The sequence below is a fragment of the Zea mays genome, chromosome 2 (genome assembly GCF_902167145.1).
Source record: "Zea mays cultivar B73 chromosome 2, Zm-B73-REFERENCE-NAM-5.0, whole genome shotgun sequence".
Lineage (NCBI taxonomy): Eukaryota > Viridiplantae > Streptophyta > Magnoliopsida > Poales > Poaceae > Zea > Zea mays.
In genome coordinates this window covers 130,451,615-130,475,800 of record NC_050097.1, presented here as the reverse complement: position 1 = coordinate 130,475,800, position 24,186 = coordinate 130,451,615, and the positions used below count along the sequence as shown (strand labels likewise).

General features: G+C 46.3%; 2 long non-coding RNA genes and 1 other non-coding gene across 4 annotated transcripts; 2 read left to right on the top strand and 1 right to left on the bottom strand.

Moving 5' to 3' along the window:
• Positions 1–412: 412 nt before the first annotated feature.
• Positions 413–2,640, top strand: LOC118476356 (uncharacterized). 2 transcript variants are annotated; one of them, XR_004856323.1, is made up of 3 exons: positions 433–1,869; positions 1,967–2,130; positions 2,516–2,640. It is a non-coding gene; the product is annotated as an uncharacterized lncRNA (long non-coding RNA). The 2 variants fall into 2 exon arrangements; XR_004856322.1 differs by lacking the exon at positions 2,516–2,640 and having other exon boundaries at positions 413–1,869; positions 1,967–2,439.
• A 4,381-nt stretch (positions 2,641–7,021) lies between these two features.
• LOC118476355 (uncharacterized) lies at positions 7,022–9,349 on the top strand. The gene is made up of 3 exons (XR_004856321.1): positions 7,022–8,580; positions 8,676–8,839; positions 9,225–9,349. It is a non-coding gene; the product is annotated as an uncharacterized lncRNA (long non-coding RNA).
• A 12,214-nt stretch (positions 9,350–21,563) lies between these two features.
• On the bottom strand, positions 21,564–24,166 carry LOC103648912 (uncharacterized). Its single transcript, XR_004856037.1, has 2 exons — positions 22,435–24,166; positions 21,564–22,064 (listed from the first exon to the last, which is right to left on the bottom strand). It is a non-coding gene; the product is annotated as an uncharacterized protein (transcript).
• Positions 24,167–24,186: the final 20 nt, after the last annotated feature.

Here is a 24,186-nt window from a genome sequence, read left to right as displayed (position 1 = left end):
ACTGAAGATTTTATATTCTGAAGCAACCTTGGAGGCCTGTTAGTGGCTGATACATACAGCTATGGGTTAAAGTTTATGTACCAAGGTGGAATACCACATGTTGGTGTATAAGTTGGGTTAAAGGTTATGCCCGTAAAGATGTATGGAACTGGGAGAAACAATGGCCCAAAGATGCAATGTGCTGTTCTGGATTTCAGACTTGGTGAAAAACCAGAACCTGAAACTGTGTGTTTTGGTGCAATTTGGAAACCCTTTTGAGTTTAATCCATAGAGTTTTGAGCCAAACTCCTTGTGTCAAAGTTGAAGAGTGTATATCAGTGAACAAGTTCCTTTGAGGAAGGTTTGCTTGGTACTGCATAAAAAGTGGAGCAATAGTTGCTTAAAATAGGGGCTGTCAGACTTCTAGATTTTTCAGATTTTGCATAGTGTCTGAATTCTAAATCAGTGTTGGGAGTGCTGTTTGGGGAGCTTGTTCTGCTTAATCAATAAGGTTTTGGACTGAAGTTTTTGTAGAAAGTTTGAAGACCATATGTTAGTGAATAAGTGCCTTTAAGTATGTTGGGTGTGATCCCACACCAAAAGTGAAGTAATGGCTGTCCAAAGTTGGACTTTCAGTCTGCGGTGACAGAAGGTTATTCAGTCAACTGTAGCTTTGGTCCAGTGTGATTTTCCAAATTTTTGGAGCTATTTTGTGACTAATCCTTGGAGTATTAAGCCATATCATTATAAGCAGAGTTGAAGAACATATATTAGTGTGCAAGTTGATGTGGGGAGGTAGCTCTGTCTCTATGAAGAAATGGGAGCAAAAGAAGGATGAATCTGGCTCTGCAGTCGAACTGAAGAAGTTCAGAGCAGTTAGTGTAGTCTGAAATTTCAGACTAGAAATAGTAACTGGCAGAGACTGAATCTCAGTGTTGGTGCTCAGTTTAGAGTCCCTGTGCAGCCAATCCCTGTGGTTTTTGAATTGAGAGTTTTGTAGCAAAATGGGAGATCATGTATAGGTGCATAAATTCCTTTAAGTCATCTGGACCTGGTACTACATAAACTTAGGAGAAAAGGGGTCGCAAAATGGCTCTGTCAGACGTTAATGGCTGTTGATTGGTTCAGATAAGGAAGTTCGAGCTCAGAGTAATGTACCCCACTTGTGGGTACTCTAGATTTGATTATAGGTCTTTTTAGCCTATACAAACTACAGTAACCGGGAAAAGCTATGTTTACTGAATAATCTTGGGGCAATGAAGTGGGCATGTTGTGTTAAGAATAAAGAGAAAGGGGGAGCTGAACTTGAGGTTTCAGTCGAGTAAAACAGCAGGAGCAGTTTCAGAATAATCTGATGGAAGTATCTCCATCCACCAAATTGATATAGGGAATTCTAGGATATGCCAGCCCAAAAGAGACTTATGAGAAAGGAAAGTTTATTGTCAAAAATTCACCACCCCGAGGATAGATGCAGGAAGGGTGTAAAGCCTATCTCTTGGATGATTCAGCTGCTTCACTGTTGATGAGGTGTCATACATGCAGTAAAGGTGTGCTGGACTTTTTCCCTGAGCTTCCACCTTGCGTGGTAAACATGCAGGTGTGTGTTGGGGATTGTTAATTCGCATTTTCCCTCTGAAATAGCCCCAGCCCGACCTCCATTAAGCCAACTCTTGTTATGCTAGTTTGGAGCCCAAACTGAATTGCTTGTGCTCTCGACGATTTCCTGGTTTCCCCACTGTGCCTCCCTCGTGCAGCAGCAGTAGCGCTCGGCTCAGCTCCCTTCCTTTATCACACAAAGCCCCACTTCGTCGTGCCTCCACCCTGCTTGGCTTTCCCCATCGTACGTGGCTGCTGAGCACCTCGCCGAGGCTACAGCAGCGCTCAGCACAGGTCTTCCCTGGCGCCTGCCTCATGGGTTCGCCGTAGATTTTTTTTTTGGAACTGCCGACCATGTACTTAGTATTATTGTTGTCATTATCCCCTGCAGCTCCGGCCCGCCGGCGGTTTTCTCTACTCGACCTCCCTCATCGCTGCATCTGGACATACGCTGCTGCTCGCCGCGCTCCCTGGTGTGCGAGCTTGCCGGCACCCAGTCCTCCTCTCCACGTCAGAGTCCTTACCTCACCATCAAGACATCGTCGTCGCGCCGTCGTACGTTATCTAGCTCCTTAGCACAGCACCGTCCTCCAACTCGACGTCTTTGCGTCCGTAGAACTTGCTGTCGTCGTTGGGTAACTGCACCTTGGTGATTGGCATGGTTGCGTGTGTGTTTGGATTAATCGTAGCATAATTTTATGTCCCGGGAAAGATTGTCCGCGACTGTTTATAACTGGCTTGTGGTTCACACCATCAGCTTGGGCTTTGTGATGTGCGTGTGAATCGTAGTGGTGCGATCAGTGGATGAAAGGAATTAGTTGGTGAAGAAACAAGTTTACATAAAAGACCATTGATTTTGGTATAGTCTAGAGAGTTGTTTTGCTATCTTCTTTGCAAATTACAAAAGCATAAGCATTCATATTCATATCATTTCGTGTAGAGCTCCCAGAAAAGGAAGTTGAAATTCAAGAAGTGGTTCCTGAAGAGGAGTCTGCTCCAGTGTTGTAGATCCAGTGGTGGAGTCCCATCTAACTGTAGAAAGGTTTTGGATCTTTTCTGCAACAAGGCAAGCCCCGGTGCATTTGCCACCTCCCTTGTGTTTACAAAATTTTTATCACTTATATGATGCATTAGGTTATAGGAGTTGATTGATTAAACACTTGATGCATTACCATCCTTGAAAGGTTGATTGCCACACCTTGTCACCTGTTTTATAAAAGCTAGAGATGCTTAGTCATGCAGTCATGCTGATAGACTAAGAAAAATGTTTTTGATATATGACTCATGTTTTTACAAAAAAGAAAATGGGCTTGGGATAATGAAGGCATCAAGACGTTGATAAATTCATTATCCAGGCATGGCCCCTCTGTCAGGCGCCAAAATTTTGAAATAGTTTAAAATGGGACCAGACACTGAGCAGGAAAGGTCGCCCGTCTGTGTCGATTAAGGACCGTACCGATTGTTGGCCTGATGATCTAGGACCTTTTAACTGGCCACATACCTCGTCATGGGTAAGCCTGAACCCGGCTATTCCATACGTGAAAAGACAACCGCGCACTGGGCGTGGGAGATGGTGGGAGTAGCAGTTACCCTCCTGGCAAGAGGCTGAATGGTAGGGTAATGTGCTCCCGGGTAGCGCGGACCAGTTCATGTAGTGGAGGATCCGTGGGAATGATTGACATATGCAAGGGTTAAGTGCTACATATGTTGTGTGGTTGGAGATCCCCAGCTGGGTATTAATCGATGCGGATCGCCGTTACTTCTCGGATATGAAGACTGGATCGCTGCCCTTCATCGTAGATAACAAGCGAAACAAAATTTGGATTTTAAAAGCAACCTAGTGTAGGTCAAGTGAATGATCTAGATTAGGAAAATGCTAGATTCAGGCTAGAAGATTCAGGTAATAAACTAACTTGTGAAATAAAATTTGGCTTAAGGACCCACTTCTAGTAAACTTTACTGCAAAATGAGTCCTTGAACTTTGATGAGCTTTACCTTGATTCCCAAAAGCCAGCATACCCTTGAGAGTCCTTTTTTTAGTCGGGTAAGTCTTGCTGAGTAATTGCGTACTCAGGGTTTTATCCCTTGTTGTTTTTGTAGGAGAAGTTTTATTCCCTTATCTTTGGGTTAGTTACTTCATGTGGAGGACTTGAAGCTTAGAAGGTTTTTTTTATATATCTCTTATGGAAAGGCTTCACCCTTCCAATTATTGTAGTTAAGTTATGCCTTCAAGTACTATCAGAACTTGTAATAAATACATCTCTTTCTACCATGTAAAACTTGAGTTCTGGAATGTAAAGTGTACTTTGTAAAAGTCTTCCGCTCTATCTCCAATGTGTGTGTATCAAATGTGATTACTGTGATATACCTGTTATGTGGGAGATCCTTGGGATGATGAGTTCCAGTTGGCGAACTCGATATCCTTGTTAAGTTATCCGGTACACGTGCACAACCATCTGAGGCCATTAAGGCAAGGATTGGTGCATGTGGACCTAATAACTTGGGAGGGCTGTCACAGCGTGGTATCGGAGCGATCCCCCATTAGCATGGATATTAAAGTAATCCTTTGACAAACTTCAAAATGATTTTTATAAACTTAACAATCTATAATCAAGGCCTGATAGTAAAAGTGCAAATAATATGTGGTTAAAACTAAGGACTATCAGGTGGCTTAGTTTAAGATGCTAACCACTAACCCACAACCTGGGAAGGGTAATGCATACATGTGTAATGTTATTTTTAGTGCCATTCAGTTTTGAATGGATAGACGCTCAGGTAAAGATGAGTTGTGAGAGCATGACCGAACAAACGTCGGTCTAGGGGAGTGCTTAAATGTGGCACTAAACTATATACATATTCTACATATGTATATATGAAGGTTGCAATGTGGAGTATTTAATTTCTGGGAATTCAGTACCCCATGGATGTGTATGGGTATACAGTCATTGGAATACTGAAAAGTGTAATGTACTTGTAACGACGCACCTACGCGCAGGTAAGAAAGTAAGTTACCACAATGGGCTGCCCTGTGGTTAAAAGTGTGGCAGCGGCGCCTATGCGTGGCTCGACGCTTAATGAGGAGCTGGCCTCCATATAGAAATATATGGAGTATAAACTGTGACCAAATGTGTGAATTGCATCATGGGGTTTGGGCTGTAATGGAATTTTCTGCAGGTACACTGACTAAACTCTAGGAAATTACGACTAGTTAACTCCGGAGTGAGTAGGTATGCCACCGCCATAGAGCGTGCAAGCCACTATATGCTGGCAAGATTGTGAGGACGAATAGGACGAGCATGCATCATGACATATAACTTTAAGTTAAACCCCCTATGTAGTAGCTTTTGTACGTGTTTCGTCTACCCTGTTCGTGCTACCTGTCTTTGCCTTTCTATGCTACCTTTCCCTGTTTTTGAAGACTGGAAGGCAAGTTTAGTTGGTGGGCAGAATACCTTGCGCTGCAGCCAGAAGGACGTTAAGTTCTCAGGTTGAGTTCTGTAAGGCATTTCGTGCACGTCATGTTCAAGAAGCCCCTATGTAAATAAAGTTCAAAGAGTTTTTGGATCTAAAGCAAGGTGAAGAAGCGAGTGTAATGGACTATTTAAGAGGTTTACTCGCCTATCCTAGTATGTTTTGGATTATGTGGATGCCAGTAAAAAAAAGTAATACATCCTACATGATCTTAATGTGAAACTTTAGCTCCTAATGGCAATTAGTTTGGTTGAAGGATATAAGGAAATGGTCAGTCAGGCTATTCTAGGAAATAATAAGATTCGTCTACATCAGGAGTTTAAGTGAAAGAAGTAAAGGATATACCTGATGTGAGGGAGTTCTCGGATGTGTTCCTCGAAGATTTGACTAGTTGCGTCCAGAAAGAGATGTGGAATTGCGATTGGGTTGCAGTCCGGGACTCCATTCACCCTGAAGATAGCAATAGGTACCAAGGTTTGAAACAGAGATTTTAGTGGACCTATAGCTTATAAGGTATAGTTGCTAAAAGGACCTTCAACAGTGCACGACGTGTTCCACGTGTCCCAATGGAAGAAATGTCTTCGAGTCCCCAAATATGTATTGAGATTTTAGATGTTAACCATAAACCAGGTTTAACCTCCTCGGAATATCCCATAAATGTGTTAGATCAAAAGGATCGGGTCACTCGAAGAAAAGTTATTGAGTTTTACGAGATACAGTGGAACTAACGCCCGCAAGATAAAGTCACGTAGTAGTCAGAGAAGTATTTGGAAAAGTATAATCCTGAGTTCCTAGTGTCCTGTAAACCCTAGGTTTGTATAAGTTGTCTTTCGATGAAGGGCACACCCCTGCCTTGTAGGAGTAACTGAGAAATAAACTGGTGACGCATTTCCTGTTCCATTACTTAGCCCACAGTTTTAATCTCGGGACGAGATTCCTTTTTAGGGGGAAAGGATGTAACACCCCTGGTGTTACGAGAACTAAAACCTTGGCATGTCATCATATGCATCAGCATCATTTTGATTGATACACCTAGAATGCATTTCACTAGGTCAAAATTTTCAAACCATATGTGGTGTGTTATCTTGTTGAGAGCCAAAGGAGTTTGAAGAGTTAGTGAGTGGTCGAGTGAAAGCAAACTACTTCCAAGCTAAAGATGTCTTGGCCATGAAATCCAAGTACTAAAATTGAACTTTGAGGTGAAGTGTAATCTTGCTTTAAGTAAGGGATCAGACTGGTGAGATTTGTCTGGAGAAAAGCAATCTCAAATGAAACACTAAAGTAGCCTAATAGTGGAATTTTAAATCTAGAGAGAATTTGCTAAAGATCCATATATCAAAGTTGTAGAGTTTGGAGAGCTGAACAACTTTCATGTATGGAGAACTCCATGTTTTAGAGGAAAAGTTGGAGTAAAATGCTTAAATCAATTTTGAATCAGATTTGAAGTTTGCTGAAAATAATATCAACTAGCTGTTTTTGGGTCCTCATAACTTTTGATCTATGAACGGTTTGAAGGTGGACATTATAATAAGGTTGTAGAGCTACACTAGGGATACAAATTTGCTTAGACAACCTGTCCCTAAAACCATGTGAAACTGGGTGTAAAACTAGTCCAAAATGGGGTTGTAATACTTGTGGAGTTTCAGACTTAGTGCAATCTCTGAAACTGAAGATTTTATATTCTGAAGCAACCTTGGAGGCCTGTTAGTGGCTGATACATACAGCTATGGGTTAAAGTTTATGTACCAAGGTGGAATACCACATGTTGGTGTATAAGTTTGGTTAAAGGTTATGCCCCTAAAGATGTATGGAACTGGGAGAAACAATGGCCCAAAGATGCAATGTGCTGTTCTGGATTTCAGACTTAGTGAAAAACCAGAACCTGAAACTGTGTGTTTTGGTGCAAGTTGGAAACCCTTTTGAGTTTAATCCATAGAGTTTTGAGCCATACTCCTTTTGTCAAAGTTGAAGAGTGTATATCAGTGAACAAGTTCCTTTGAGGAAGGTTGGCTTGGTACTGCATAAAAAGTGGAGCAATAGTTGCTTAAAATAGGGGCTGTCAGACTTCTAGATTTTTCAGATTTTGCATAGTGTCTGAATTCTAAATCAGTGTTGGGAGTGCTGTTTGGGGAGCTTGTTCTGCTTAATCAATAAGGTTTTGGACTGAAGTTTTTGTAGAAAGTTTGAAGACCATATGTTAGTGAATAAGTGCCTTTAAGTATGTTGGGTGTGATCCCACACCAAAAGTGAAGTAATGGCTGTCCAAAGTTGGACTTTCAGTCTGCGGTGACAGAAGGTTATTCAGTCAACTGTAGCTTTGGTCCAGTGTGATTTTCCAAATTTTTGGAGCTATTTTGTGACTAATCCTTGGAGTATTAAGCCATATCATTATAAGCAGAGTTGAAGAACATATATTAGTGTGCAAGTTGATGTGGGGAGGTAGCTCTGTCTCTATGAAGAAATGGGAGCAAAAGAAGGATGAATCTGGCTCTGCAGTCGAACTGAAGAAGTTCAGAGCAGTTAGTGTAGTCTGAAATTTCAGACTAGAAATAGTAACTGGCAGAGACTGAATCTCAGTGTTGGTGCTCAGTTTAGAGTCCCTGTGCAGCCAATCCCTGTGGTTTTTGAATTGAGAGTTTTGTAGCAAAATGGGAGATCATGTATAGGTGCATAAATTCCTTTAAGTCATCTGGACCTGGTACTACATAAACTTAGGAGAAAAGGGGTCGCAAAATGGCTCTGTCAGACGTTAATGGCTGTTGATTGGTTCAGATAAGGAAGTTCGATCTCAGAGTAATGTACCCCACTTGTGGGTACTCTAGATTTGATTATAGGTCTTTTTAGCCTATACAAACTACAGTAACCGGGAAAAGCTATGTTTACTGAATAATCTTGGGGCAATGAAGTGGGCATGTTGTGTTAAGAATAAAGAGAAAAGGGGAGCTGAACTTGAGGTTTCAGTCGAGTAAAACAGCAGGAGCAGTTTCAGAATAATCTGATGGAAGTATCTCCATCCACCAAATTGATATAGGGAATTCTAGGATATGCCAGCCCAAAAGAGACTTATGAGAAAGGAAAGTTTATTGTCAAAAATTCACCACCCCGAGGATAGATGCAGGAAGGGTGTAAAGCCTATCTCTTGGATGATTCAGCTGCTTCACTGTTGATGAGGTGTCATACATGCAGTAAAGGTGTGCTGGACTTTTTCCCTGAGCTTCCACCTTGCGTGGTAAACATGCAGGTGTGTGTTGGGGATTGTTAATTCGCATTTTCCCTCTGAAATAGCCCCAGCCCGACCTCCATTAAGCCAACTCTTGTTATGCTAGTTTGGAGCCCAAACTGAATTGCTTGTGCTCTCGACGATTTCCTGGTTTCCCCACTGTGCCTCCCTCGTGCAGCAGCATTAGCGCTCGGCTCAGCTCCCTTCCTTCATCACACAAAGCCCCACTTCGTCGTGCCTCCACCCTGCTTGGCTTTCCCCGTCGTACGTGGCTGCTGAGCACCTCGCCGAGGCTACAGCAGCGCTCAGCACAGGTCTTCCCTGGCGCCTGCCTCATGGGTTCGCCGTAGATTTTTTTTGGAACTGCCGACCATGTACTTAGTATTATTGTTGTCATTATCCCCTGCAGCTCCGGCCCGCCGGCGGTTTTCTCTACTCGACCTCCCTCATCGCTGCATCTGGACATACGCTGCTGCTCGCCGCGCTCCCTGGTGTGCGAGCTTGCTGGCACCCAGTCCTCCTCTCCACGTCAGAGTCCTTACCTCACCATCAAGACATCGTCGTCGCGCCGTCGTACGTTATCTAGCTCCTTAGCGCAGCACCGTCCTCCAACTCGACGTCTTTGCGTCCGTAGAACTTGCTGTCGTCGTTGGGTAACTGCACCTTGGTGATTGGCATGGTTGCGTGTGTGTTTGGATTAATCGTAGCATAATTTTATGTCCCGGGAAAGATTGTCCGCGACTGTTTATAGCTGGCTTGTGGTTCACACCATCAGCTTGGGCTTTGTGATGTGCGTGTGAATCGTAGTGGTGCGATCAGTGGATGAAAGGAATTAGTTGGTGAAGAAACAAGTTTACATAAAAGACCATTGATTTTGGTATAGTCTAGAGAGTTGTTTTGCTATCTTCTTTGCAAATTACAAAAGCATAAGCATTCATATTCATATCATTTCGTGTAGAGCTCCCAGAAAAGGAAGTTGAAATTCAAGAAGTGGTTCCTGAAGAGGAGTCTGCTCCAGTGTTGTAGATCCAGTGGTGGAGTCCCATCTAACTGTAGAAAGGTTTTGGATCTTTTCTGCAACAAGGCAAGCCCCGGTGCATTTGCCACCTCCCTTGTGTTTACAAAATTTTTATCACTTATATGATGCATTAGGTTATAGGAGTTGATTGATTAAACACTTGATGCATTACCATCCTTGAAAGGTTGATTGCCACACCTTGTCACCTGTTTTATAAAAGCTAGAGATGCTTAGTCATGCAGTCATGCTGATAGACTAAGAAAAATGTTTTTGATATATGACTCATGTTTTTACAAAAAAGAAAATGGGCTTAGGATAATGAAGGCATCAAGACGTTGATAAATTCATTATCCAGGCATGGCCCCTCTGTCAGGCGCCAAAATTTTGAAATAGTTTAAAATGGGACCAGACGCTGAGCAGGAAAGGTCGCCCGTCTGTGTCGATTAAGGACCGTACCGATTGTTGGCCTGATGATCTAGGACCTTTTAACTGGCCACATACCTCGTCATGGGTAAGCCTGAACCCGACTATTCCATACGTGAAAAGACAACCGCGCACTGGGCGTGGGAGATGGTGGGAGTAGCAGTTACCCTCCTGGCAAGAGGCTGAATGGAAGGGTGATGTGCTCCCGGGTAGCGCGGACCAGTTCATGTAGTGGAGGATCCGTGGGAATGGTTGACATATGCAAGGGTTAAGTGCTACATATGTTGTGTGGCTGGAGATCCCCAGCTGGGTATTAATCGATTCGGATCGCCGTTACTTCTCGGATATGAAGACTGGATCGCTGCCTTTCATCGTAGATAACAAGCGAAACAAAATTTGGATTTTAAAAGCAACCTAGTGTAGGTCAAGTGAATGATCTAGATTAGGAAAATGCTAGATTCAGGCTAGAAGATTCAGGTAATAAACTAACTTGTGAAATAAAACTTGGCTTAAGGACCCACTTCTAGTAAGCTTTACTGCAAAATGAGTCCTTGAACTTTGATGAGCTTTACCTTGATTCCCAAAAGCCAGCATACCCTTGAGAGTATTTTTTTAGTCGGGTAAGTCTTGCTGAGTAATTGCGTACTCAGGGTTTTATCCCTTGTTGTTTTTGTAGGAGAAGTTTTATTCCCTTATCTTTGGGTTAGTTACTTCATGTGGAGGACTTGAAGCTTAGAAGGTTTTTTTTATATATCTCTTATGGAAAGGCTTCACCCTTCCAATTATTGTAGTTAAGTTATGCTTTCAAGTACTATCAGAACTTGTAATAAATACATCTCTTTCTACCATGTAAAACTTGAGTTCTGGAATGTAAAGTGTACTTTATAAAAGTCTTCCGCTCTATCTCCAATGTGTGTGTATCAAATGTGATTACTGTGATATACCTGTTATGTGGGAGATCCTTGGGATGATGAGTTCCAGTTGGCGAACTCGATAGCCTTGTTAAGTTATCCGGTACACGTGCACAACCATCTGAGGCCATTAAGGCAAGGATTGGTGCATGTGGACCTGATAACTTGGGAGGGCTGTCACACTTCTCTAGTCGCCCTCAAAGAGGAGTTCGTAGCGGGCCATAGCACGGGCTCCTGATCACTTGTCAATGGGCTCGTGGCGTTCATGGGCCGCCTCTACGTTCCACCAACATCACCATTCCTCCACGAGCTCATCACTGTCGTACACGACAACAGCCACGAAGGCGTCCAACGTACACTGCACCGCCTACGCCACAACTTTCCCTCCCACAACCTACGGCGGACGGTATAGGACTACGTTCGCGCTTACGCCACATGTCAACGCTACAAGTCAGACCACCTACACCGGGCCGGCCTGCTCATTCCCCTTCCTGTGGCAACGATGACCTGGGCAGAAATCGGACGGGACTTCGTCGAGACACTCCCGCGTATAGGCGGGAAGTCCGTCATCCTAATGGTGGTGGACCGCTTCAGCAAATACTGCCACTTCGTCCTGGTCACGCACCCATACACGGTGGAGTCCGTGGCCCAGGTCTTCTTCGCCTAGATCGTGCACCTGCACGGCATGCCTCAGTCCATGTTCTAGGATCGGGACCCGTTTTCACATTCATCTCCTGGTAGGAATTGATGCGGCTCACTGGCACCGAGATACACCTGATGACAACCTTTTTCCGCAAGCCGACGGCCAGACGGAGGCCGCCAATTAGGTCGTCACCATGTATTTGCGTTGTTTCATAGGGATCGCCCTCGATAATAGCTGCGTTGGCTTCCCAAGGTGGAGTACACCGCCTATCAGTCTGCGCTCCGCGACACTCCGTTCTGGGTGGTTTACGACCGGGACCCACCCTCCATCCGCTCCAGCCCTCCTCCCTCTCCCGCGTTCGTCTTGTGGCGCTGCTAGCCTCGACGCCTATGATCAATGCCGCAATCCTCGGCGCCACAACGCTACAACTCGTAGTCCTAGATGTGTTACTACGCCGCAAGCCCCAATGCTCGCCCATCCATGCCCCATCTCCCTCCCTCACTCATGATGGTCTCGCAGTTCGTACGTGTCATTGTCGCCGAATCCTTCAGATAATCACTGACACATAACCATCCCCTCACCTACGTCGCCGAAGCCATCACTGAAGCAGGCAAGGACACAACCATCACCTACGTTGCTCATGGGACCTGCATGACGCATGATCTCACTCAGCCTGCCTGCCCCTACCGCCCCAACAACGATCTTGGAGGTGAATTTACACGGACATATGGTCAACCAATGCTTTTCACTCAACAAATCTGCCCTAACAGCGATCTGAATCCAATATTCCTGTATTCTCATTTGCAGATTTGTAACTGCTGCCATCACAGGGTTGTTTGTACTATTTTTACACAGCTCTGATCCGCGACATATGATCCACTACATAGCCTAAGCAACAATGTTCATACTCAGTATGGAAGCCATCACCTGCTCCCTTTTTCTCTTTTGGCAGATAAGTCTTTCACCCGTTTTGTTGTTATCTTCCCCCCTCAACCAGCCAACACTGGATGCATTGATTGAGTTAGGGCACTTGCTAGTGAAGGAGCAAGAATTAATAATGAGCTCGAATCTTTCAAAAGAATATATAAAGAACGTAATTATTTTTAAATTTGCCTCTGATCCAACATCCAACCACCAGAGTCCAATCGCCTTGCCGCGATCACCCTCAGTCTTGGTAGGATCGACGTCGACACGATCACCATCTCGCCTCTAAGTATATCATGGTATATGCTTTGCTTAAATTTGTATGTCCTGCTCTCTGCTACGTCTTCATAATACTCATCTCTGCTTATGAATTTTAAATTCAGTAAAATTGTGAAATTTGTTTAAATAATAAAGGGACATTTACATTTCACCCACTAGTCTGGACGCTCTGCTCAAATCTACCCTCGCCCAAATTCACTACTCAGTTTTCCCCTCCCACCTCCACACTATGCTCAGAAATCACCTCACGGCGACATTTTCTCCCGTCAAAGGCTCTTCCATGTGGACCTAAGTCCTTACAAGTGGGACCGGTCCTCACTTCAGCTTCTCCCCCAAATCGATCCCAATCAAAATCGCACGCTCCAGCCTCCAGGCTCGACCGCGCGGCTCCCCTCCACCGCGCCTCCCTCGAGCGGCGAGCGCTCCTCTCCGGCGAGCGTTCCCCTCGGCCGCCGCGGGTCTCGGACGCCGCGGGCCACACGGGCAGGCGGATCTCGGCCGCCGACAACGACCACCACGGCCTGACCCTGCGCCGAGACGAAAGCAAATCACAACCCGGCAAGGTTCATGATCATTTCCTTGTTTACGTAGTTTATCATTCATCCTTTATGTCATGTGATTTTAGATTAATTATGTGGTTTTTGTGTTGTTATATTAGATCCTTAAGAAGTGCAACTTTTTATGTGGATGGATGAGTACATCGAATGGTTGCGCTTGAGTGGTATGACTAAACAGACACGGTCCAGTTTTGAGCAAGAACAAGGTGCTACACAATTGATGGTGACCAATTGTGGAGCAGAGTTATGTGGTGCAGATAAAGGAGATGTGTCTGTGAAGTTGGACATTCTAGCAATTGAATTGATGAAGATAAATGGCAACCTCAACAAAATTATTTACATTTTAGTCATTTGTGCTTTTATGATATTTGTTGGTTTACTTTTTATTATGAACCAAGGTGGTAAGCACTAGAAATTTGTAAGCTCTATGCACTATGGATGAACTATGGATGAAATAAGTTGTAAGCACTATGGATGAACTATGAATTTTTTTGTGTTCCGTTGTAAGCTGTAAGCACTACAGATGAATTATGGATGAAATAAGGTCTCATATGGCTGTAAAAAAATGCTGTCGTGTAATATAGCTAGGCTGGCGACACAATTGGCAAAAAAAAAGGACCAAAAAGTTGGGAAACGAAAAAAGGTGCAAGGGCAAGATTTGAACCTACACCGCTGCAATACAAACCCAAGCCATATAACAGTGACCAAGTAGACAAGTTAGATGTTTGAGTATCATATGCAACCGAGACTACATAGTCTTACACATCTAAATTCCTTTTAGGGCCAAAATTAAATAAATAAATACCAAATATTGTCAAAAAGTGAACCATTAGTTCATCTAATCATTTATGACTTACTTCATGTAAAGAATCCACTTTTTTTTATTATTTATTGGTTTATATGGTTTAAATGCCTTTTAGGGCCAAAAATAAATAAATAAACACCAAATATTGTCAAAAAATAGTGAAACTTGGCAGGGAGTCATAATTTGGACCTAGTTGATTGAGATAAAAATACCATGAGGTTTTGCAAAAGTGTAATAATAGGTTTTGCTTCTAGGGTGAATAGTATATTAGGATGTGTGAGCTTCTCCTTGTATCTTCCCACTTCCAAGCTGCAGGTTGCAAGGGCCTTCGCCTTGTATAAGTGCGATTTGTTGCTCTAGCTCTCGAGCCTTTTGTTCCTCATCCAGTATCATTAGTCGCACTTTGGCTTGCATGGTGACGTGTTGCCGCTTGGCTTCGAGTATCTCTTTTTTGCTTTTGAAGATGGTTGTTCTTGATGCGCAGGGCTCGCAGCTTTAGCTGGTCTTCGGCTCCAGTAGTGGGTGGGCGTTTAGCCATTAGATCAAGATCGTGTGGACACGAGCGCATACCGGTTGGGTGATGTGCCCTTCTGATCCGTGCCATAAATCGCGGATCCAACGGTTTAGAATATCTGGTACCCCTTCGGCCGCATCTCTTACAAAATAATCCATGTCCTTTCTACTATTATAACCCGCCGTGCGGTGCTGATGCAAACTGAGTCTTAAGGAAGTTTATGAGTTAGACCCCCGGGTTCTCTGTTTTTATGTGCCCAGTCCAGGATCCTTAGGAAATTCAGAAATTAATATAGAAAATGGATTTTGAGTATAGAAATAAATCCAAAGACTTGTTTAATTCATATAAAATTCATACTTAGTCCAAATTGATCCATTCCAGTTCCTGTAATTTTGTAATAATATTGTTCATCACATAGTGTCTCTGGTTTGACATAAAAACTGTATTAAAATTAATCTCTTAATTAATCTTGTATCAAATACATAAAACCTTCAAAAATTCATAACTCCGTTTTAATTCCGATATGACTCGTTCCAGTTGCCTTAGCTTCGTAATAAAATTATCTACACTTTGGTAACCTTTGTTTATCATGAGACATGTTGTAAATAATTAATTTGTTTACCCTATTTTAATTGGATTAATCTATGTCTATTGGATTAACTTCTTTAATATTAATATAGTATTCTAATCTTATGGTTATAATTTGACTAGATGACCTTTAATCAAATAATGACTTAGATTAAAGTTGAGAATAATTATTTATAGAATAACCTCTGAGAGCACCTAGAGGGGGGGGGTGAATAGGTGATCCTGTAAAACTTGAAACTTAATGCCACAAAACTTGATTAGGAGTTAGCACAAGAATGCCAAGTGGCTAGAGAAGAGTCTTTGTAAGACACGATAACCACAAGGAGATCAATCACAGATAGACACAGTGGTTTATCCCGTGGTTCGGCCAAGTTCAACACTTGCCTAGTCCACGTTGTGGCGTCCCAACGGACGAGGGTTGCAATCAACCCCTCTCAAGCGGTCCAAAGACCCACTTGAATACCACGGTGTTTTGCTTTGCTTTACTATATCTCGTTTGCGAGGAATCTCCACAACTTGGAGCCTCTCGCCCTTACACTTTGATGTTCACAAAGAAGCACGGAGTAAGGGAGGAATGAGCAACGCACACAAGACACAAAATCAGAGCGACAACACGCACACAAGTCACAACAAGAGCTCACAACACAAGTCGACGAGTGTTGGGACTATGCTTCGTCGCCGAAGGTCTTGTAGGAAGAAGCAGTTTTCGGCTGAAGCTGTTCGTATGAGATGACCGAAGGTTCCTCTTCATGAAGCTTCAGAATTTACAAACCGACATAAAAGTAGAATTTACAAATATGGTAAATCGGTAAGCCTAGTACCTGAGTGAACCTGCCCGCAGATTGCCCTCCTCACGCGACCTGAGACATGGTCTCCCATTCCGGTTATGGTGGGTACAAGTGCGGTCACTGCACGACGGCAGTCGGGGTCAGTGAGGCATTGTACGCCAAGGCGGTGAGCCCCTTTCTGTTGCCAGGGAATCGATGGGGACGGTTGATGTGTGTGGGGACGGAGTGCCCCTGCATATCGTGTGTTTAGGTTTACCTTGCAAGGATAAAAACTCGATTCGAATCGTCTGCTTCTCGCAGCTAATGAGACTGCTTGATCCATTGTACTGCATTGAGTAACAAGTGGAAATATGATGAGTTGATATAAGTTGTTGATTGCTAATAATGCTTGCTACTATGTATGAGTAGATAGTACACTTTTAGCCTTAAGAGAGTCACACTTAAATTGACAAAGTTAAAACTTGACTTAGAAACTCAGCTAGTGCTTTTGACAACCAAACCCCACAGCCAAACAGCTGCATGTCTAGAGGTAGAGGAGTAGACTCCTCACACCGGGTAAGTCTAGCTGAGTATTAGTATACTCAGCCTTGCTTGTGGCATTATTTTACAGGTTCTCTGGAGGACATGGTTGCTGGAGTGACTTGGTCGTCCATCTTGCCACCGGGTTGGACTATCGAGTGGGACCCCGCCTCGGCTGAGGAGGAGCATGAGGAATGATGGGACAGGCTTCCCCATCTCTCTGTTTAAATACCGTTAGTTTTATTCCGCTGCACTTCGAACAATGACAACTACTTTTGCAAAACTTCTATGATGATGTAATAATTTAATACTCTTTCATGCATGGTTTTATGCTTTATTGTATTTGCTCTGTGACTCACCATCGAGTGAGATTGTGGTACTTGATCCTGTAAGTGGCCGTGTCAGACTAGATCCGAGGGATTGACAGGTTATTCCCATTTAAGTGTGGTCTAGCCTCTGAGGCGGAACTTAGGCACTTAAGTTGGAATAATTCGGGCAGTTCCGCCACACGCCCCCTGCTCGCCCGGCGCGGCCCCCGGCGGCTTGGCCCCGGCGTAGCGCCCGCCCCGGCCCCGGCCCACGGCGCGGCCCCTGCCCCCGGCGCGGCCTCGGCCCCCTGCGCGCGTCGTCCTGGCCCTTGGCTTGGTTCGCGTGGCCTCGCGCTTCCCCGTTTACCGCTAGCGCGTTCCCGCGTGCGCAAACCCGTGCGCGGTGATTATTTTTGGTTCGTAGCTAATGTCAAGCTCCGTTAGTTAGCATGCTGCGTCGCGCGCTTCGTCGCGCGATGGATTTGTCTAATTTCATATTCTATTGATGTGTTGCGTCGTGCGCTTCGTCGCGCGACGATCCATTTTAATTTCAGGTTGTTTAATGTGTAACGTCGCGCGTGTATTCACGTGACGTTCCGCTTTAGACTCAGTTTAATTGACGTATGCCATCGTGTGTTTCGTCGTGCGAAGCTTAACGTCTCTTTATAATTAATGCAAAGTGTCTCGTTGTGCGCTCGGTCGCGCGACGAGTCGTGGATTTATTAATTCGATTTAGAGTGCTATGTCGCGCGTCTCGTCGCGCGACAATCTTTTTTATTTTATCTTCATCTGCTTATAATGATTAGACAGGAAACATGACTTTACTTTATGCTAAACGTAGTATCCAAATTGATTCCCTTCTATATAGCAAGTGGTTTAATCTATAATAATGTAACGTAATCGTTTCTCGACCGTCTCTTTTTCTCTTTCTCTCTTAACCTTAATTGCGAGCCCGCGTGGAACGTCTGTTTACTTACTGCATTCTATTGTATGGTGTACTGTTCGTTTGTATTAAATGTGTGGATGTATGTATGTTTGCGCTCGCATAGAGAACGATCCGGTTGAAGAGCTCGAAGAACTCGCAGGAGAAGCCCCTGAGCAACAGTCGGTTGGTGGAGGCAAGTGTCCCTTGACCTATCTCTGTCCTATTCATTCTTTAATTCACCTCCCGCATTACACATTTATGCCTAAGGATTGATTAGCTTTGTTATCCATGTCCTTGTTTACCTATTTGGGTTGGATTATTATTGTTTAGCTTTATGCTATTGCTCAAACTCTAATCAATGAACATGATGAGATTATCTATGATACGCTGTTTTCCCTTCTCTTATTATGATGTTGTACTTGTGGCCTTTAAGGGGGCTCGAGCGGTTTCTCGAGTGCCTCTCCGTAAGGACCTGTTCTATGGATGACCGCCCGGGAAAACAGTGCAACCATGAGGGTGGAATGGGGTGCCCTTAGCTGAATAATTAGAGGATCCGGGGTGTAGTTCGCTTAGCCGTCGTGCCGTCAATGGGGCTCGGTATATGCGGCTCGCTCTGCCAAGCTTGGGTTCGCTCCCTTGGGGAGGAGTGCGGTGCATTTAGGAAACCTAACGGGCGGCTACAGCCCCGGGAAATCTTTGTAAAGGCTACGTAGTGATGCCCTGCTAGGCCACCTAGGTAGTGGTCAATGGGGAGTAGCTCTCTCCGGGCAGAAAGGGAATCACGGCTTGTGGGTAAAGTGCACAACCTCTGCAGAGTGTTTGAAAACTGATATATCAGTCGTGCTCGCGGTTATGAGCGGCCAAGGGAGCTCCAGTGATTAGTGGTACTTGATCAGAGACACTTTGGTTTACAGGTGGCAATGAGACTGATGGTTTTGGTTATGTCTATGGTGCTGGTAAGTGGTATTCTTTCCGTTTGGAAAGGGTACATTGGGCTAATAACTTGGGTTAATGCTAAAACCTGGCTTTCTACTAGTAAATAATAATCTGACCAACTAAAAGCAACTGCTTGACTTATCCCCACATAAAGCTAGTCCACTACAGCCAAACAGGATACTTGCTGAGTATGTTGATGTGTACTCACCCTTGCTCTACACACCAAACCCCCCCCCATCCCCAGGTTGTCAGCATTGCAACCACTACTCAGGAGAAGATGAAGCTGTGGAAGGAGACTTCCAGGAGTTCCAAGACTACGACGAGTTCTAGGCGTGGGTTAGCGGCAACCCCCAGTCGGCTGCCTGTGAAGGCCGCGTTTATCTACGTTTCTTTTCCGCACTTTGATTTATTGTAAAGACTATGTGAATGTCTCAGACATATGATGTAATCGACTATTTCCCTTTTTAATATTATTTGAGCACTGTGTGAAGATGTCCATGTTATGTAACTGCTGTGTACGTGAATTGCTGATCCTGGCACGTACATGGTTCGCATTCGGTTTGCCTTCTAAAATCGGGTGTGACAGGCGCACTGTTTGATAGTGGATTGGACAGGTGCGTCGTCTGCAGGGTGGCCCTGACGCCGCCTGACAGCGGAGTGGACAGGACGCATTAAATGCTGAGGGGGCACATCGCCTGTCAGCAGGGTGGACAGGCGGCGTGTCCCTTCTGTAATAAATGTAGAGTCAGCGCGGTCTAGGGGCCTTACATCAGGCTCCGCATGCTGGCTTATGTCATGGGCAACGAGCCATGTGGGCGCATCGGGTCTCCGCCTGAGCGAGGAGCGCATGCGCAGTGTAAAGCCCGGCCACACATCAGCCCCTGACCCTTGCTCATGCCAGGGTTTCCCCTGTCCTGGGACCTTGTTGCGGCCCAGACCTTACTCGAGAGTCCCGGGCCACAATCGGGGGTCCGGGTTGTGCGTACAGGGGTCCGGCGCTCCCTTGCGGAGGTCCGTCTCGACTGACACATCCTAGATGTATCATCTTTCATTGCCATATGGTGTCCCCTTGATCTGCCCATGTGGTGGGACGAGCGCTGTTGACTGTGTGGCTAAGGAACGGCGTACGGGCATCGCGTCTTTATACTGTAGTAAGGGGTACCCCTGTTTCAGGGTACCGACAATTACATACATACCCATAGTGTTTACATAAAGGCCCATAGTGTTTACGCAGAGACATTGTTGTATTTTCCCTTTCTTTCTATCCTGCGCAAGTCTTGGACTTCTTCTCCTTCACTGGCTTGAGTTTGAAGCTTTTCTCCATTGCCTAAGCTACCGACTCCGGCTCGCACCTTCACTACTTGCACGTACGGGTGAAGCTTCTTTATATGTTGCTTCGATCGAAGGCCAGCTTCATCCAACCCTCATTATATACCGGAAACATATTTAATTATGCTAAAGTGTAGGCATTTTGAGAACCTTCAGCAAGGCAGGTCCCCAATAGTGTGTAACATAGAAGCATACAAAATAGGGCAGGACAAGAACCGCTCCTAGACTCAAGTCGGATTTGAACCCTGGGCTGTCCGGGATGCAGCCTCGGTCGCGGCGCAGGCGGTAACACGGCAAACAGGACGTACACAACGACCGGCAGCACGCGGACGCATAGGCAGGCCAAGGCGCGAGCCACCAGAGATGTTTCCTTGCAGTGTAGGCTACGGCTTAGGTGCCTAAATGGGCGGCCGAGCTCGACACGGCATGGGCCCGCTAAGGCACTAACTGTTATGTTCGACTACTTAATCGGGTTGTGTCGGGCTGGCCCACGTGTCGTGGCCGAGGCGCAAGCACGACATGCTGGCCTGTTAGGCATGCCAGGCCGGCCCGTTAGCACATCAGACCCATACAACTTAATACCAATAAATAGTAAAAATCCCCAAAAAGGGCCGCACAAGCCAGGATCAAACCTTGGCCACTCTGGCTAGAGCCTTAGCCAAACGATGGTAACCGGTGCGACCACAATTTAGTTCACTACTGGAATCAGCTGCGCTCGGTAAAACCTGAAAAACACACGGCAAAGGTATCGGCCGTCAGCCCGACACTCGACAAAGGTAACGACTGTCAGCCATAGACGGCTGTTGACGGCTCTTTGCTGAGTGTCGTCATTCACTAAGTGTTCGGCACTCGGCAAAGCGGTCTTTGCCGAGTGTCTTCCTGTGCCAAGAGTCCTGCTCCCGGTAAACGTGGTCGTTACTGAGAGTAGGATTTTGCCGAGTGCGGCGCTCGACAAAGACGTTTTTGCTGAGTGCCGGACAAAAAGCACTCGGCAAAGCGCCGTATTCCGGTAGTGGTGGTGATATATGGAGTATTGTTATTGTAAATATATGTATACTGGTATTTTAAAATAAAAAATAATTGAGCCGGACCAGGCCGGTACTGTGTGCCAAGGAGGCGGCCCAAGCCCGACCCACTCCTCGTGCAGGACCGGCACGAGCCCATTTTCCAACATATGGGGTCATACAAAGGCTCTATTAAATAGTCGGCCCGACACGGCCCATCCGACCCATCTATAGGTTGCTGAAGCGCAGGATCCAAGCCACCAAATACAAAATGTGGCAAGGGGCAAGAGAATTGGTGCCGGGTCATGTCAAGAAAAAATTGTTGTCTTGTGTCTAGCCCATTTTTCTTTTCAATCAACTCAGTTGTGCGCCGTCTAGAATTTATATTTTAATACTTTCTAACACATAAAATTGTTCACTTGCTAAATATATATTTTTGTTCACGAGATTAGGTTTTATTTGCTAGGTTAGACTTTAAGTATTTTGGTTTGGTCATTATTTGCTAGGTTAGTTGATAAAATTATTTTTTATATTTATAGGGATAGGATACATAGATTTCTCATGAAGAACAGGAAGAAAAATGTTTCTAACAAAATTACATTTGAAGTATTGTATTTATATATTTCGTACTTGGCTTGTTTGGTCTATATTAATTAGATCATTTAGCTTTGTCTAATTTTAGCTAATAGCCCCCCTTTATATCTCATCCTGGATCTGCCGTGCCTGGACTCGTGTCCTAGTCCTAATATATAGTGGCACCCAAATAGAACCAAAATTGAATTACATTTCAATTATTAGCTAGCTAGCGTATCGATATGTGCAACACAACACAAAATGTTATCTCGGACATCCACAGCGCACAAAACAGGCTTTGTTCCTTACTTGGATCTGATGATGGTTCCTAGTGGACACATGTCCGAAACCATCATAAAGGTCGCATAACCCTGCACTACTTGTTGAGACGAATAAGAAGTGGCCTCTCGATCCCCCACTTAGGGCTTGTTCGGTTATTTTCAATCCATATGGATTGGAGGGGATTGATACGGATTGGGAGGGATTTTGACTTACTAGGGATTGAAACCCCCTCAATCCATATGGATTGGGGTAGAACCGAACAAGCCCTTAGGTAAGCTGGATATCTATGGTTCAGCAATTATCATGCATCAGCTTGTTCATCGGAGTCGGCAGCTTGGTCGTCGGTAGCCACCTCCTCCCTAATCCCTATCTGGCTGGCTCTTGATCTCCATCTGAGACAACAAAGCTGCTGTTTGGTCGAAATCAGATCCATCCGTTCCTTCGTCATTAGTCTCCCGAATCCCGCTCCGACCTGCAGCATGCATGCATAGAACAACAACAATCATCAGTTAATCCGATGGTGGATCAGCACGCAACTATCAATTAGTAGTATGCTGGTGCCAACCAGCATCATCGCAATGCAACATAGGAACACCAGTTCTATTGTTACGTGTGCATACGATCGGGATATATGATGTGCATGCACGCTGTGCATTTTCAATTGGAGTCGTAATTTGGCTCAGAATGTGCGTGTGCAATCTGAACATAACATATATAACATAACATCTACAAGAGTACTACTAACCGAAGCAACAAAATACCTGATCTGATGGCATGAGAAGTTAAGGATCGCTATTGCTTGTGCAGATTAATTAGCTATGTCGAGATAGTTAAGTACGTACCGGCTGGCGCATTGCCGAGATAGTTAATTAACATCACACTCGTCAACCTTGGTGGCAGCAACCAGGCATCAACGAAGCGGGAGGTCTGGAACCTGAGCTCCGCTTTATCCATGTCTACCGGGTATTCCAAGCGGCGCACGACCAGCTTGGCGTGTGCGTCTACTACGAAGAGCGTCCTGTTCAGGAAGAAGTAGAGGAGATGGGGGATGTTGGGGTCGACGAGGGCGAGCCAGGGCACCACGCCCGACGGCAGGACAGCGTCGGCGAAGATGTCGGCGAAGGTCGCCGTGTACTGGTGTACCCACTAATGTCGGTTCTCCTGGCTGACGAGCGTGAACATGCAAACCCGAGGGTTCAACAAGGGCTGCTTGTTGGCAGCCGGAACAAAGGGGACTCCCTGGATCTCGACGTAGCGCAGCTTGCCGTCGCTGGGCCTGATGAGGCGTCGCTGGTGCACGAGCTCAAAGGGGCTGACGAGCTTGTCGAGCCTCGACATCTGGCAGCAGACCGGGAGTGGGATGAAGCGCAGGTGCAGGTCGGCGTTGTCGGCGAAAGGGTCACAAACATGCACGCCGCTGGCGATGTCGACCCACCAGAGGAGGCCGCCGTGGGCGATGACGCCGTCAACGCCCGAGGGCTCGTGGTTCGGGTGGGAAGCCAGCGTCCTGGCGGTCCACTGGTCGGTGCAGGTGGAGTAGCAGAGCAAGATCGTCCTCATGGAGGTGGGCTGCAGCTGGGCCACCATGTAGTGGCCAACGTGTCGCCGGTCGGCGATGAGGCCGATGCTTCGTCGCGGCAAGGTGCTGACGCCGAGGTTGGCTGGGACGTCGGGGAGGAGGGCGGCAGTGCGGGCGTGGATGTCGCAGAGGAAATAGGAGTAGTCCCAGACGCTGCCGCCGTGGGTAACCCGGAAGAGCAGGCGATCGGAGCAGGTGGAGACGACGTAGGGGAAGCTTAACGACCTGGGGCCCGGGACGATGCGCCCGGGCAGGACCAGGTAGGACGGCCTGAGCAGCGGGTGCTGCAGGGCGAAAACAAAGTCGGTGACGCCAGGCGCGAGCATCGATGCCCGCTCGTCTCTGGCGTCGAGGACGATGGGGATGGAGGAGAGTGCCACCCACGGGCGGGGCTGGAACTCGAGCGCCACGTCGCGCGCTGTTTGCTCACGGGCGCGAGACGACTCCCCCACATTGAACGACGACGACGCCATGGCTGGCGTGGCGCTGGGTGCGCTCTGCCTATGCCTGCGTTGCCGGCGGCGGCGTGGATGGGGCTGCGGCTGCGGTGCCACCCATGGGCGGGGCTGGAACTCGAGCACTTCGTCGCGCGCTGGTTGCTCACGGGCGCGAGACGACTCCCCCACATTGAACAACGACGATGCCATGGCTGGCGTGGCGCTGGGTGCGCTCTGCTTCTGCCTGCGTCGTCGGCGGCGGCGTCGATGGGGCTGCGGCTGCGGTGCCACCCACGGGCGGGGCTGGAACTCGAGCACCTCGTCGCTCGCTGGTTGCTCACGGGCGCGAGACGACTCCCCCACATTGAACGACGACGATGCCATGGCTGGCGTGACGCTGGGTGCGCTCTGCTTCTGCCTGCGTCGTCGGCGGCGGCGTCGATGGGGCTGCGGCTGCGGTGCCACCCACGGGCGGGGCTGGAACTCGAGCACCTCGTCGCTCGCTGGTTGCTCACGGGCGCGAGACGACTCCCCCACATTGAACGACGACGACGTCATGGCTGGCGTGGCGCTGGGTG